This window comes from Dendrobates tinctorius, unplaced genomic scaffold, assembly GCF_039654945.1.
Source record: "Dendrobates tinctorius isolate UK_male_01 unplaced genomic scaffold, ASM3965494v1 ptg000036l, whole genome shotgun sequence".
In the NCBI taxonomy this organism is placed as follows: Eukaryota; Metazoa; Chordata; class Amphibia; order Anura; family Dendrobatidae; genus Dendrobates; species Dendrobates tinctorius.
The window spans coordinates 18,467,504-18,484,897 of record NW_027361704.1 but is presented as its reverse complement, the minus strand read 5'-3'; positions in this window follow the sequence as shown (position 1 = coordinate 18,484,897).

The following is a 17,394-nucleotide window of genomic DNA, read 5'->3' as shown; positions in this document are numbered from 1 at the left end:
ACAGCAGCTGCTCTGGTTTAATCTGTGCAGGGCATTTGGTGCTCCAAGTCCTGAAAGGTAAGGACATTTAGCATTTTCCATGTATATGCTCTATTGTTTTGCCCCCTTTGTAAAATGTTTTGTATGTTTTTATAAACACTGCTTCCCTTTGGATTAAACATAAAATCTAATAGTTCTGTTCCTTATGTCCTGTAAACTGCGCCCCTGAAAGCCATACGCTACCTAGCAGGTCTCCAGTCATCCTGGGTATATTAAAATTAGACTGGTAATGGCGGCGAGTAGTCTGGGGTTATCATGGAGTTAGCAGTGATCGTACGGGGTTATATACATATATTCCTTGTGTGGGAACCGGAGGTGTATGCATCATACGCTCACTGTTCGTTTCCTTATAACTGGCCTATTAATGGTGAAAGCCTGCGGCCTCCTCCATTAATCATTGGCCAATTGTGTAGTTGTCTGGACAATAGGGGGCAGCAGAGAGCTGTTCAACACAAAGATTGCAGCGGGGCTGCGATAATCGTGACGCACTCATATGGAATTTAGATTGTAAGCCCCAATGGGGACAGTGATGGTAATGACAGTGTTTGAAAAGCATTGTGGAAATTAATGGCACTATAAGAGAGGAATAATAAACACTTGTGTGAAGTATTTGCCCCCTTCCTGACTTCCTATTATTTTGCATGTCTGTCACACTTAAATGTTTCAGATCACCAAATTTAAATATTAGACATAGATTACACTAAGTCTTTATTATTAAGGAAAAAAAATCCAAGTATACAGGGTCCTGTGTGAAAAAGTGATTGCCTCCTAGACCTAAGAACTGGTTGGGCTACCCATAGCAGCAACAACTGCAATCAAGCATTTGCAATAACTGGCAATGAGTCTTCTACAACGCTCACTGCCCGTTACTGGAACCGCCTTTTTAAGGTCATGCCATAACATCTCAGTCAGATTAAGGTCAGGACTTTGACTAGGCCACTCTCAAGTCTTAATTTGTTTTTTTTAAAGCCATTCAGAGGTGCACATGTCGGTGTGTTTTGGATCATTGTCCTGCTGTATAACCCAAGTGTGCTTCAGCTTGAGCTCACAAACAGGTGGCCGGACATTCAGGATTTTTTGTTAGACAGCAGAATTCATGGTTCCATTTACCACAGCAAGTCTTTTAGATCCTGAAGCAGCAAAACAGCCCCAGACCATCACACTACTACCCCTTAGGGGGCTGTAATTAACTGTGTGTCGCATGATTCTTTTCGGTAGGATAAGTCATGCGAGTAACACACAGGTGCTCTGGTGCACATCCATACACAGAAAATGTCAGAGGTACATACAATGAGTTCAAACACAGCCCCTACATAGAGTATGAGCCCCCACAAAGCTACCTATATACAGTGTAAGGCCCACAGAGCTCCCTACAAGCCCCCAAATACAGTAGCTACCTAGATACAGTATGAGCACTCACATAACTCCATATAAACAGTATAAGCCCCACACAGCTCCCTATATACAGCATGAGCCCCCATATAGACATCCTATATACAGTATGAGGTTTTAGATAGCTCCCTATATACAGTATGAGCCCCTACATAGCCCCCAGTATACAGCTGGAGATCGCACACAGCTCCCTAGATACAGTATGAGTCCACACATAGCCTATTAGATACAGCATGAGCTCTCACATAGCTACCTATATACAGTATGAGCCCCTATATAGCCTCATATATACAGTATGAGCCTGCATGTTGCTCTCTAGATACAGTGAGCCCACACATAGCTCCCTATATACAGTATGCACCCCCACATAGTCAACTATGTCCAGTATGAGCCCTTATATAGCCTGCTATATACACTATGAGCCCTCACATCCCATACCCATTAATTTAAAAAAAAACAAACAAAAAAACAAAAACACACACACAGTCATACTCACCTCGCTCCCGTTACCCTGGCGCTCTGCTCTGGTGCCCAAGCTTCTTCCTCTTAGTGCAATGACGCAATCACGCTGGCACATCAAAGTAGAGGCGACAGGAGCTCTCCTGGGGCTGTGCTGCCACTCTGGATTGTCAGCAACGCAGCACCAGGAAATCTCCCTGCAGAAATATGTCCACTGCAGATAGCAGTAATACATTATAATGAGGACAAACTGGCGATGGGTCCCCACAGAGCCTTAAGGCCCCTTTACATTTAGTGATGCACCAGCGATCCCGACCACGATACGACCTGGTCAGGATCGCTGGTGCATCGCTAAATGGTCGCTAGTGAGCTGCCACACAGGCAGATCTCACAGCGATGTAGCGACGCAGCAGCGGTCTTTACTTACCTTTCAGACGCGGCGATCCTGACGTCCTCCCGCCAGCGTCCACGTGTCGCTCGTCGGCGCCACAGGAAGCGCCCAATGAGAAATGGAGCTGCACGATCTCGTGCGATCAGCGACAGCCAGCGGGGGAGCCGGTCGGAGGTATCACACATAGCGATATCGCTAGGTGTAAAGGCCTCTTTAGGCCCCAGGCGGTAGCCCAGATTGCCCCCATTATAATCCACCTATGATTATCAGCAGACTCTTATATGGGTTTCATATACTAATTTACTTTTAGTTTTGTGATCATAAGGATTATCTTTGTAGTTAAAAGTGTTGTGCTGGATGATTTTCATTTGGTTGGATTTATTTAATGCTATGATATTTTTAGACCATTCATGCACAGGTAATTTATATACTAGCTTACTTCACTCCTTGTGATCATATAGACTACCCCTATAACTGTAAGTGGAGATTATGCTGAATATTATTTTTCTCACTTGGTCTGATTTATTTCATCCTATGACATTTCAGCATCATTTATGCACTAGCACTGTATGAGATTAATTGTTCACATACACTCACTGGCCACTTTATTAGGTACACCATGCTAGTAACGGGTTGGACCCCCTTTTGCCTTCAGAACTGCCTCAATTCTTCGTGGCAGAGATTCAACAAGGTGCTGGAAGCATTCCTCAGAGATTTTGGACCATATTGACATGATGGCATCACACAGTTGGTGCAGATTTGTCGGCTGCACATCCCTGATGCGAATCTCCCGTTCCACCACATCCCAAAGATGCTCTATTGGATTGAGATCTGGTGACTGAGGAAGCCATTTGAGTACAGTGAACTCATTGTCATGTTCAAGAAACCAATCTGAGATGATTCGAGCTTTATGACATGGCGCATTATCCTGCTGAAAGTAGCCATCAGATGTTGGGTACATTGTGGTCATAAAGGGATGGACATGGTCAGCAACAATACTCAGGTAGGCTGTGGCGTTGCAACGATGCTCAATTGGTACCAAGGGGCCCAAAGAGTGCCAAGAAAAAATTCCCCACACCATGACACCACCACCACCAGCCTGAACCGTTGATACAAGGCAGGATGGATCCATGCTTTCATGTTGTTTACGCCAAATTCTGACCCTACCATCCGAATGTCGCAGCAGAAATCGAGACTCATCAGACCAGGCAACGTTTTTCCAATCTTCTACTGTCCAATTTCGATGAGCTTGTGCAAATTGTAGCCTCAGTTTCCTGTTCTTAGCTGAGAGGAGTGGTACCCGGTGTGGTCTTCTGCTGCTGTAGCCCATCTGCCTCAAAGTTCGACGCACTGTGCGTTCAGAGATGCTCTTCTGCCTACCTTGGTTGTAACGGGTGGCAATTTGAGTCACTGTTGCCTTTCTATCAGCTCGAACCAGTCTGCCCATTCTCCTCTGACCTCTGGCATCAACAAGGCATTTCCGGCCACAGAACTGCCGCTCACTGGATTTTTTTTCTTTTTCGGACCATTCTCTGTAAACCCTAGAGATGGTTGTGCGTGAAAATCCCAGTAGATCAGCAGTTTCTGAAATACTCAGACCAGCCCTTCTGGCACCAACAATCATGCCACGTTCAAAGGCACTCAAATCACCTTTCTTCCCCATACTGATGCTCGGTTTGAACTGCAGGAGATTGTCTTGACCATGTCTACATGCCTAAATGCACTGAGTTGCCGCCATGTGATTGGCTGATTAGAAATTAAGTCTTAACACACAGTTGGACAGGTGTACCTAATAAAGTGGCCAGTGAGTGTATAAGGTCCATATTGCCCTTCCCCGTTACTGATATGTGGATCAGTAGTCGTAAATATCCCAGTCTCTGCTCTAGACTTTTTATCTTTTATGTATAGATTTTTTATGTCCGGATTGTGTACAGTAAAATAAACTTTTTTGAATTATGTACTAAATTCTGAACAATTGACTCCACTTGTTTTGTAAGGAAGAATCATGTTGGGAATGTCCATGTGGGTAACTTACGTAGGCCGCTTCTAAAGGCATATGGCCGTGTTTACATTAGTGGTTATACCATGCTATGAGTTCAGATTATACTGATCCAGTGCATAATCAGTATCAGTCACACGTTTGGACCCATATGTTCCTGCAGTGCAGGTTCTGTTTGGAAAGTGGACATTGTAGATTCAAACTGACGACAACAAAACCATGAAGCAAAGCACATGGAATCGAAGAATAAAGAAATGTGTGAAACAAACCAGAAAGTGTTAGGGTACACTCACACTGGCTTTGATTCTCTCACGGGAGGGAATCGGGCTTGTTATGCTAATGACACTAACTCTGGCAGAATTTGAGCAGAGTGTCATCTTGCTATGATCCTATTTTCTCTTGCATGAGAGAATCGCAGCACAGGTGCGGAGAAGATGGAGAACGTAATTTCTCCATTGTCTCTGTGAGCGTAAGAAATCAGAGCGCAGTCCGATGTTCCACACGCATCCATACAAGTGTATGGGTGCACGTAGTCCAAATATCAGAGCCACATGCAGGATGCTGCGATTCTTTTCATGCCGCATCATTATGAGAAAACTATAGCTGATCTGCACTGCCCTAAAGTATAACATTGGTCCGAGGGCTATGTGATACATCATTGGATAGCACTCGGCATTAGATACAGCAGTGTGAGCAAGCCCTTAAAGGGGTATTTCCATCTCCAAGATCCTATCCCATTATGTAGTAAGTGTAATAATATTAGCAAATACCTTCAATTAGAAATACAGTATATGTTTTTTATCTGCTATGTCTCTTTCCTCATGTGCAGGAATTGCAGGACATAAGGTATCCATGGTTACGACCACTAGCTGTCACTTCATCAGCTCAGCTGTTCTGTGTTGGACGCTCCACTAGAGTATATATGCTTGCCATGGGCATTTGGGAATTGCCAGTGATAGTTCATTCTGCCTGGATTGGAGTTGGAGGAGTCGTTTGTTGTCTGGAGATGGTGTTTCGAGAGTTGTTCTTGTGATTTCTGCGTGGCGTTTGTTCATCATCATCTATTTGGTTTCACCTCCCTTACTCTCTCCTGTGTTCCACTCGGTTGTTTGGTGAATGTATCTTGTATGATTGCAGTTTTCATAGATCCCTGTCAGTCTTCCCTTGTCTGTCTGGCTAGTGTAATCCTACACACTTCAGCTTCCCTCCCTGTGTGGAGGTACGTGACCCCGGCGTCTCCAAGGATAGGGAAGGAGCACCTTTTGACGAGAAATCTTGCAGCAGTACCGTGACAGTAAGTATACTGACCTGGAGAATCATATTGCCAGGTCCATTCTACTGCACTGTTAACACCATAAAAACAAAATCCAAAAGACTATGGCAATCCATAACTCCATTACACTATAAGCTAAAGTGATTAGTATAATTCAAAGCTACAACTGGTAGGGACAAGTGTCTTACAGATCAGGTGCCATGTACGTTACAATGACTGTTATGAACGGGGTATGGAGTCTGTCTCTCTGAGCTGGATCTCACTCTTCTGGTGACTGCGTCACGGGCTCCAGGTTAAAAGAAGCGGGTCCTGTGTTGGGCGCTGAGGAAGCTGACCGGAGCAGTATACATATCTGCCAAATTGTGACAAGTCAACACTAACCTGGAGCAGTGACTGGTGTGTATGAGCTGTGCTGGTTACATCGAGGATCTCCTTCTTGACTAATGCTCTGCACTACAGCACTCAGCATTCTATATTCCAAGTGCTATTATGACATAATGGAACTGACGATGTTGTTGTGATGTCACAATAGAGGAATGAGAGTGCAGCTACTCTCTGATGTTACACTTGCAGTACGCAGCCCTTCACATCCAGTCACCTCCTGCTAACAGCCAAGGTGAAAGGATGTGTGACTGATACTAAAAGGGTTAGTGCGGCCTGCACCGTAATGGTGTCTTGTGGCCACACAGTTAGATTGGCCTTTCTCGTGGGCTCTGTGACTGTCCCACGTATGGTGGCCTTGTGGTTGACACTGTTCTGGGTGTACTCTGGCTTGACTTAAGGAATACAAGCTGGTATTGTTATGGGGGCATGGTGAAAGGAACTATTCTAAGGATACAGTGACTGGAGACATTAAAAAGTTCTTTACAAGAAGCAAATACAACAAAATAACAATTCTTCATAAAAAAAGCCTTACGGCTCCAGCACCACTGCTCTGGTGCCTTCTGGTCTGAGTCATCCATGCTGCAGCTAGTCATATGCTAACATTACCACTTAAGCCCCCGTCACACACATCGAGATCACTGCTGAGTCACAAGTTTTGTGACGCAACAGCGATCTCACCAGCGATATCGCTGTGTGTGACACGTATCAGCGACCGCCCCCCCCCCCCCTCGAATGCCCTGGACATTTTTTTTGATCGTTGGTCTCCCGCTGGCTAGCACGCATCGCTGCGTGGTAGTCAGGAGACCAGCGATCAGCGAGCTGGACGCTGGTTTCCAATGTAAACCGCGGGTAACTAAGGGCGCGCATCACTTAGTTACCCGCTGTGATACCAGCGTGCTGTGCTGGGAGCTGGTATCTAAGGTAAACAGGGGGTTTCTAAGCGCCACGTGGCGTTTAGAAACCCGCTGTTTACCTTGGTTACCAGCTCCCTGCATCAGCACGCTGGTATCTAAGGTACACAGCGGGTAACTAAGCGACGTGCGCGCTTGTTAACAGCGTCGTCGCTGTCCTGATCGCTGCTGAGATCTGCCTGTTTGGCAGCTCACCAGTGATCATGTAGCGACACACCAGCGATGCTGACACGGTCATATTGTTGTCGAGATCGGTGGTGCGTCGCTATGTGTGACGGGGCCCTAAGGCCCATGTTTAAATGCGGTAGCTATGTGCACATGGAGGGCACGTTAATGCTGCAGGGAAGTGGATACAAACACCTGGGGGTCCCTTTAGCAGCAGGGAACTTAACAATCATTGTTATTTTAGCATTTGCTGCCATTAGGGAGATTTAAAAAAAAAATCTTAGTCAGCTTCTATAAGGTGGCACCTTTTTGTGGGCACTGTGACTGGTGGTACCACATGGACTTTACTACAAGGATCTTAACTGTTAGTGTCCATTCAAGCATCTGGGTCATCTTACATTTTGCAGTCGCACTGTTGCAAGAAATGAAGCAATCCAGAACAGCAGCATTATTCCTGCGATTCTGTAGAAAATGGTAACTGATGACAGCAACTGGTGATCACAAGCTGCAAGTAGTGGGCAATACACCCCCCAAATTTACACAAGGTCCAGTACAGCGACTCATGTCATAGTAATACTGACAAAATCTAAATCCAACCACAGAGTAACCAAATGCACAATGCTCAGCATAAATGAGTACACCCCCTCTGAAAAGTGAGGTTTTAATCAATATCTCTGTGAATATTATCAACAATATTACAATATTTATATTATCAATATCACTTATCTTACTTTCATATTATGGGTTAAAAAAATGTTCCATAAAACTCATGTGATGGGGTGTGTGACAGAACAGGCAGGGTCAGCAAACCAGTGAGCAATCCCAAAAAGGGTCATTCCATGTCAAGTGATCCAACTCTTGAGTATTTTTTTCACCTGACATTTTCGGATATTTTTTTTTTCGCTGGTGTTTTTTGAAGTGCTACTTTAGTGAATTAAAATAATAAGCTTTTAATTTTTCATAGATTTCAAAAGTTTTGAAAAAGCCTGAATTTTGTGCTTGCATGACTTTATATTTATTATCATACTAGCTGAAGTGCCCGACGCTGCCCGGGCATAGTAACTAACTGTGGTTAGTTATAGCAAATTATAATTATTCTCCATCCCATAGTCCCGTGCCCATATACCCATCAAACATATCCACGATCCCATAGGCCCGTGCCCATATACCCATCATACATATCCACGATCCCATAGGCCCGTGCCCATATACCCATCATACATATTTTCATCCCATAGTCGAGTGCCCATATACCCATCACACATCCTCCATCCCACAGTCCCATGCCCATCACACATCCTCCATCCCATAGCCCCATGCCCATATACCCAACATACATATTCGCCATCCCATAGTCGAGTGCCCATATACCCATCATACATATCCTCCATCCCATAGTCCAGTGCCCATATACCCATCACACATCCTCCGTCCCATAGTCAACCATTATGACATCATAATGAGCGGTGGGGCTTGCAACCTATGATGACATCAGTGTCGCCATGGCAACCATTATGACATCATAATGAGGGGAGGGGCTTGATACACACACTTTTTCCCCATTATGTAGATAAGGGCAAAATTGTTTGGTGAATTGGAATGCGGGGGGTTAAAATTTCGCCTCACAACATAGCCTAGGACACTCTTGGGGTCCAGACGTGTGACTGTGCCAAATTTTGTGGCTGTAGCTGCGACGGTGCGGATGCTAATCCCGGACATACACACATACATACACACACTTGAGCTTTATATATTAGACTAGCTGAAGAGCCCAGCGCTGCCCAGGCATAGTAACTAACTGTGGTTAGTTATAACAAATTATAATTATCCTCCATCCCATAGTCCTGTGCCCATATACCCATCACACATCCTCCATCCCATAGGCCCGTACCCATATACCCATCATACATATCCTTCATCCCATAGTCGAGTGCCCATATACCCATCACACATCCTCCATCCCATAGTCCCATGTCCATATACCCATCACACATATTCTCCATCTCATAGTACCATGCCCATATACCCATCACACATCCTCCATCCCATAGGCCCGTGCCCATATACCCATCATACATATCCGCCATCCCATAGTCCCGTGCCCATAAACCTGTCATACATATCCTCCATCCCATAGTCCAGATACCCATCACACATCCTCCATCCCATAGTCCCGTACCCATATACCCATCATACATATCGTCCATCCCATAGTCCCGTGCTCATATACCCATCATACATATCCTCCATCCCATAGTCCAGTGCCCATATACCCATCACACATCCTCCATCCCATAATCCCGTGCCCATATACCCGTCATACATATCCACCATCCCATAGGCCCGTGCACATATACCCATCGTACATATCCTCCATCCCATAGTCCCTTGCCCATATACCCATCACACATTCTCCATTCCATAGTCCCTTGCCCATATACCCATCACACATTCTCCATTCCATAGTCCCATGCCCATATACCCATCATACATATCCTCCATCCCATAGTCGAGTGCCCATATACCCATCACACATCCTCCATCCCATAGTCCCATGCCCATATACCCATCACACATCCTCCATCCCATAGTCCCATGCCCATATACTAGTCATACATATTCGCCATCCCATAGTCGAGTGCCCATATACCCATCATACATATCCGCCATCCCATAGTCCCATGCCCATATACCCATCATACATATCCTCCATCCCATAGTCCCGTGCCCATATACCCATCACACATCCTCCATCCCATAGTCCCATGTCCATATACCCATCATACATATTCTCCATCCCATAGTCCCATGCCCATATACCCATCATACATATTCTCCATCCCATAGTCCCATGCCCATATACCCATCATACATATTTGCCATCCCATAGTTGAGTGCCCATATACCCATCACACATCCTTTATCTCATAGTCCCATGCCCATATACCCATCATACATATCCTCCATCCCATAGTCCAGTGCCCATATACCCATCACACATCCTCCATCCCATAGTCCCGTGCCCATATACATATCCGCCATCCCATAGTCCCGTGCCCATATACCCGTCAAACATATCCTCCATCCCATAGTCCTGTGCCCATATACATATCCGCCATTCCATAGTCCCGTGCCCATATACCCGTCATAAATATCGTCCATCCCATAGTCCCATGCCCATATACCCGTCATACATATCCTCCATCCCATAGTCCAGTGCCCATATACCCATCACACATCCTACATCCCATAGTCCCGTGCACATATACCCGTCATACATATCCACCATCCGATAGGCCCGTGCCCATATACCCATCGTACATATCCTCCATCCCATAGTCGAGTGCCCATATACCCATCACACATCCTCCATCCCATAGTCCCATGCCCATATACCCATCACACATCCTCCATCCCATAGTCCCGTGCCCATATACCATCATACAAATCCTCCATCCCATAGTCCCATGCCCATATACCCATCACACATCCTCCATCCCATAGTCAACCATTATGACATCATAATGAGCGGCGGCAGGGCTGGCAACCTATGATGACATCAGCGCCGCCATGGCAACCATTGTGACATAATGAGGGGCGGGGCTTGATACGCACACACTGCTTCCCCAGTATGTAGATAGGGGCAAAATTATTTGGTGAAGTGGAACGCGCAGGGTTAAAATTTCGCCTCACAACACAGCTTAGGACGCTCTCGGGGTCCAGGCGTGTGACTGTGCCAAATTTTGTGGCTGTAGCTGCACGGTGCGGATGCCTATCCCGGACATACACACATACATACACACACTTTGAACTTTATATATCAGATTTTGGGCTAGAATTCGGCTAAAGAGATGGAGGAGGCAGCGTTTTGTTCACAATTGTACAGACTTCCATTTGATATGTCACATTGATATTTTGTCTTTGAGGAGTCAATTTCTAAATTTTGATAAACCAATTTCAAGAAAACTATATGTATTACTTGTGTTCTTCGTTACATTTATTCAGGAATTCAAGTTGGAATCTCCCCGTAGGATCATATTTAGAAGAGTGGTTTTCAAAATGCGGTCTTTCCTAATCATATAAGTTTAATACTAAATTAAAAAAATCAATATATGTAAATATACATGTAACAATTTTTTTATTATTACATCACTAGACAAGTCCCTTTTTCTAGTTTTTAAAAAGAAAAGTCCACTAGTTACTTCATTAAGGTATAAAATATAACAATATGAACGAGTCTTAAACAATAGTAAGTCTTCACACTGACCTTTTATCATCAATTTGCCCTTCTACTGGGTGAAATTTAATCTTGTCCACAATCTCTTACAAGCAATGACCGTTTCCTTCGGTCTCAGTACATAAGGCTGTTATGGTGTTTTGGGTCCACCTGAGTTAACCCCTAAATGACCGCTAATATGCATTAAAACGGTGGTCATTAAGGGGCTTTATTCCCTCACAGCGATGGTGAATAAGGGGATAGGACTGCTGGGCGGCGGTGATTCCCATGGTTGTCAGCTGTACATGACATCTGACACCCTGCAGTCTCAGACTCGCTTTGTGACCGATCTTGGCTGATTAACCCCTTAAATAATAATAATAATAATAAATTTTATTTTTATAGCGCCGACATATTCCGCAGCACTTTACATTTCAGAGGGGATTTGTACAGACAATAGACATTACAGCATAACAATAATCACATACAGTAGATTATAACAAATACCAAGAGGAGTGAGGGCCCTGCTCGCAAGCTTACAGTCTATGAGGAAAGAGGTAGACACGAAAGGTGGGTGGTAACAGTTGCCCTGATTGTATGGACCAGCCATAATGTTAAGTGTGTAACAGTACAGACACAGAGGGCTAATGGATGCATAAAGCATGTGGGAACATGATGCTGGGAACCTGGTTATGGTAAAACTTTTGGCTCTGCCACACAGGGATAGGTTAGGTTAATGTGTTGAGGCGATAGGCCAGTCTGAATAAATGCGTTTTCAGGACACGCTTAAAATTGTGGGGATTGGGGACTAATCGTATTAACCTGGGAAGTGCATTCCAAAGAATTGGCGCGGCACGTGTAAAGTCTTGGAGACGGGAGTGGGAGGTTCTGACTATTGAGGATACTAACCTCAGGTCATCAGCAGAATGGAGGGCGCGGGTAGGGTGGTATACTGAAACAAGGGAGGAGATGTAGGGTGGTGCTGAGCCATGGAGGGCTTTGTGGGTGAGGGTAATAAGTTTATACTGAATTCTGGAGTGGATGGGTAGCCAGTGTAATGACTGACACAAGGTAGAGGCATCGGTGTAACGATTGGTGAGGAATATGATCCTGGCTGCAGCATTCAAGACAGATTGGAGAGGGGAGAGTTTTGTAAGAGGGAGACCGATTAGAAGAGAGTTACAATAGTCGAGACGAGACCGCTTAAACACCGCTGTCAATCGCAACAACGGTATTTAGTTGTTGCAAGGGGGTCATAAGACCCCCTTAGCAACCATCGGACAACCATGATGAGAATCTCTGGTACCGATGGTTATGATGGTACCCTGAGGTCATGCAATGACCTCACGGTACGGTGGCCTGTGAGATCCAGCTATAGGCAAGACTGTGAGATCCTGACAGTCTCATACACTGCAGTACATGAGTACAGCAGTGTATGAGACAAGTGATCAAAATAAAAATTATACATGTCCCATAGTGGGACTAAGTGAAAAAAAGTCAAATATGTCAAAAAATAAAAAAAACACAAAAAAAGTGCACACAAATCAGCAAAATCAGTTTCACCTCTCAAAACGCAGCGTTTGTGATAAAACAAAAATAAACAAAAAAACTTGCAGTATTTCCCATCGAGCTGTTCCTGCTGTGAATCAATGTTTTTTGTTAATCCCCCCGTCCCCCGGCAATATATGAGTTTAGGGCCCCCACTTAATTTTATTAAATGCACCTTTTTTATTCCCGTTTTCCTCACATATATCCTTTTTTCCCCCCACAGCCTTTCATTTCTTTTTTTTTTGAAGTCCAATAATTTTTTTTCATTGGTGGCCAGTGGTTACCTGTGGAAAAAAATTATAATTACCTGTCACCGAAGTCGCCACCTAAAAAAAAAAATTAAAATAAAAAACCCGTACTCACCTATTCTGCTAATTCCCTGAAGACCATGCTCAACCTAAATAAAAAAGTAAAATAACAAAGCACAAAAATACCTACCCTCCGCAGCATCCCATAAAAACGATTGTCCCACGAAGATCTAAAGTTTAGAGCGGCCACATAACATGTGGCTGCTCTAAACTACCGACGCCGCTACAATGAACTGGGCCGTAAGCGCCCCGGCTCATTGTTTACCGACTTCACCCGAAGTCAGCTCGCGCTGCTCGGCTGAACTCGGGCGGTGCTGTCTGCGCATGCGCGGACTCCCATGCTGTCCTGAGGTGAACTCAGGTGCGTGGGAAAATTTCTCACACTCCTGTGCTGATCTCTGTACAGCTCGGGAGGCTGTGCATTTTTTTTTTTTAACCATTCAAACATTGGAGTGGGCGTAAAATAAATATGGTCAAAAACTTTGTGTCCTTATTTAAATAAAAATATTTAAAATTAAAGTGTCTTTTTCATTATTAACCCTTTGCAAATATATGGTTAATAATGGATCGGCGTCTGATTGACGCCTATCTGTTATTTACCCGGGTTAATGTCACATTCCAATTGCAACATGACATTAACCCCTTATTACTCCATATACCACTGCACAACGGCTGTGGGATGAGAGAGGGTAAGTGCCATAAAAGGCGCATCTTACAGATTTGCCTTTTACGGGGTGTCTGGGGGCAGATTTTTGTAGCTGGGGGGCCAAAAAAAATGGTCCCTCTTTAAGCTATTTAAATCTGCCGTCATTCACCTGCTTTCCCTCTCTGTGGTCTAAATTAGCGCGGGAGCCCACGCCATTTTTTTTTCTTATTATATACTGTACTTAATATTACCACAAAATATTAAAAAAATAAGTTAACACAAAAAATACATGAAATTAAGCCATAAAATTAATAAATGGTTTTGATATGACATGGTTGTCAACCGTATGTTTTATCATGCCATGTTATGGTTTTGGTTTATTTAACCAAAGTTTGGGTCTGGCCTAGGGATAGGCTTGAAAACCAAAATGTTGTTTTTATGGTTGCGTTTTGTGCGCGTCCATGCGCATGCGTCCTGCACCCCTATCTTTAAAATTGGTGCGCATGGTGGCACACCGTACGCAACCTGTATTATTTTTGGTCCATCTGACCGGTGTCCAAAACAAAAAAATTATGCCCTTAATGCGCCAAAAACACATAGTCATGTGGATGTCCATGCGCACTACAGTTTTTTAAATTGCAGCCATTTTTATAGTTAACAAGACGTATTGGTGGTCACTACTGGGTTAAGGAAATGTGTCATACCCATTTTTTAAAATAACCGATTATGCCACATACAAGGCACAAATACCTTCACACCATGGCCGGACCACACATTACCATCCCATAGTGATGGAATAATACCAAATACCACCACATAGTGACCAAATACTACAATACTGATCATTAATAAAAAAACTTAATACAAATATTACCATGTGTCATTATACACAAGCGCAAAGTACATAGTATACAGTGTATATTGTACATGTACAGATAATACAATGATCACCAGTGACATTATACACAAGAGCTCTGTATATAGTGTTAATGTACAGGTAATACAGGGATCACTAGTAGAGATGGGTGAACCCGAACAGTGAAGTTCGGGGTTTGTACCGAACACCTACTGTTTGGGCACGGACCCCGAAGTCAGATCACGGACATCATCAGGAAGTCCGTGTTACTGTTCGCATGCTACCTATTAGGAAGCCACAGCTCCCACACTGTCAGATGACAGCATGAGCCCACAGCTGTGATCAGAAGAAAAAAGTTTACCTCTGATCACAGGTGTCAGCTGCTGGGACTACTCCTACCATCAGCCTACACATTCTGCCCCTAATAACAGCAAGAGGAGGCGACAAATGATGAGAATTCATCAGCCAGCACTATAAATACATTTAAAAAATGGCGTGGATTCCCCTGTATTTTTCAGAACCTGCCAGGCTGCAACCCTCAGCTGTCAGCTTTATCAAAGCTGGTTATCAAGAATAGAGAGGTTCCTACGCTGTTTTTTTAATGTAATTAATTTGAAAAAACGGCATGGGGTCTCCCCCCCACTTTTTAACAACCAGCCAAGCTAAAGCACAGCTAAGGGCTAGTATTCTCAGGCTGGTAAAGGGCCATGGATATTACCCCCCAGCCTATAAATAGCAGCCAGGAGCTGCACAAGAAAAGGCGCATGAATTCGATGCCCGGTGGCGGTGGCAAGTGGAGTTCATATTTTTGGAGTTGATGTCACCTTTGTATTGTCCGGAGACATCAAGCCTATGGCTTAGTAATGGAGAGTGGTCTATAAGATGCCTATCCATTACTAATCCTATAATTACATTGTAAATAAACAGACCGCCATTATAAAACAGTTTTCCTTTTTTATTTATGAAAAATATTATACATATATTATATATTTATAAAAATAAACACAGTTATACTCAAATAATGCCCATTCCATTGAAGCCATGGTCTCCTATAAAAAATGCAAAAATAAAGAACAACCATATCGCTCGCCTGTCTGTTGTTCTGTCCAATATAAATCTTGCTTTTAATGATACAAAGTTTTAAGATCAATCACATTATAATACAAACAAAGACAAAGCCTCTCTCTGTATTTTTAAGCTACTAGGGAGCTCCATAGGGTATATTCCCAATATTATCCTGGTGGTACACTAGGGTTTTGCCAAAAGAGTATGTGTTCTGTACTTGAGATCACATTATTTATTTTATGTTCTGTCCAATGCAGTATTCCATATCTGGGATAGTCAACCTAAACAGTGCCAAGATGCGACTATCCAGGTTGAAAACCACTGGAGAATGAGCTGCTGTGAGTGCAACCTCAGAGACTGCCTGTGACATCTTCGAGGTTACCGCAGGTCACTGATGCTGCGTTTCCAGCCGGGTTTCTTACAGTGAACTCATCAAGCTTAGCACTGCACAATGAGATTTTTTCTCAAGGTGTAAGCGGTGATCTCACAGAGGTCACTGCAGTTCATCAGCCCAGTTGGGAATGCAACTGCTCATTCTCCAGTGGTTTTTAGCCTGCACGGTCACATCTTGGCACCATCCAGGTTGAAAACTATTCATCCCAGACATAGATTACGGCGTGGGACAGAACGTCGGACAGGTGAGGGATATGGGTTTTTTTATTTTTTTTTTACCGGAGACCATTGCTTCAATGAAATGGGTGTTAGATGAGTATTTTTTTTGTCTAATATTTTCGTTTTTTTCTTTTACAGGAAATGAGGGCTTCAATGGAATGGATGTTAGGTGAGTATAACTGTTTTTTGTTATATTTAAATAAAAAAATTAAGGCTGTGTGCCCACGATGCGATTTTTAAGCGTTTTTGCAGCGATTTTCGGCGCAAAAACGCTGCAAAAACGGTTAAAAATCTTGTACATGACGCACCCCATCCATTCCTATGGCATTCCGCACATGCTGTGATAATGGTGCGCTTTTTTCCGTGGCAGAATCGCATCACGGAAAAAATCGCAGCATGATCATTCTTTTGTGCGGAATCACAAAGAATTGCCGCGATTTCGCACCCATAGGAATGCATGAGAATCGCTTACTTCCCGCATGTGGTTATGCCCACCATGCGGGAAGTTAAGCGTCTCATGTGCGGTTGGTACCCACGGTGTGGAGGAGTGGAGACTGTCCTCCAGGCCCTGGGTACCATACCCCTGTAAAAAAAAAAGAATGAACAATAAAAAATCGGGGTATATTTACCTTCCGACGTCCCGCGCTGCATTCCCGGGCCACAGCGTTCCCAGTAATGCCTTGCGGCAAGGTCCTGTGATGACGTGGTCTCGCGAGATCGCTATAGTAACGCGAGACTAACGTCATCACAGGTCTCGCAAGGCATTACTGGAAATGCTGAGGCCCGGGATGGCAGCGCGGGACGTCGGAAGGTAAATATACCCCAATTTTTTTTTTTTTTTTATCATTTTTAACATTTTATCTTTTACTATTGATGCCGCATAGGCGGCCTCAATACTAAAAAGCTGGTCACACTTGTCAAACACTATGTTTGACGAGTGTGACCAACCTGTCAATCACTTTCCAAGCAATGCTTCAAATCGCTTGGAAAGTGCTTGAGAAAATCGTGGCAAAATCACGAACAGAATCGCGGTGAAATCGTGCGGAAAAACTGCGCGATTTCTGGGAAGGAGTCCGGTTTTCATTGTGCGTTTTAAAACGCTACGTGGGCCCATAGCCTAAAGGTGTGTT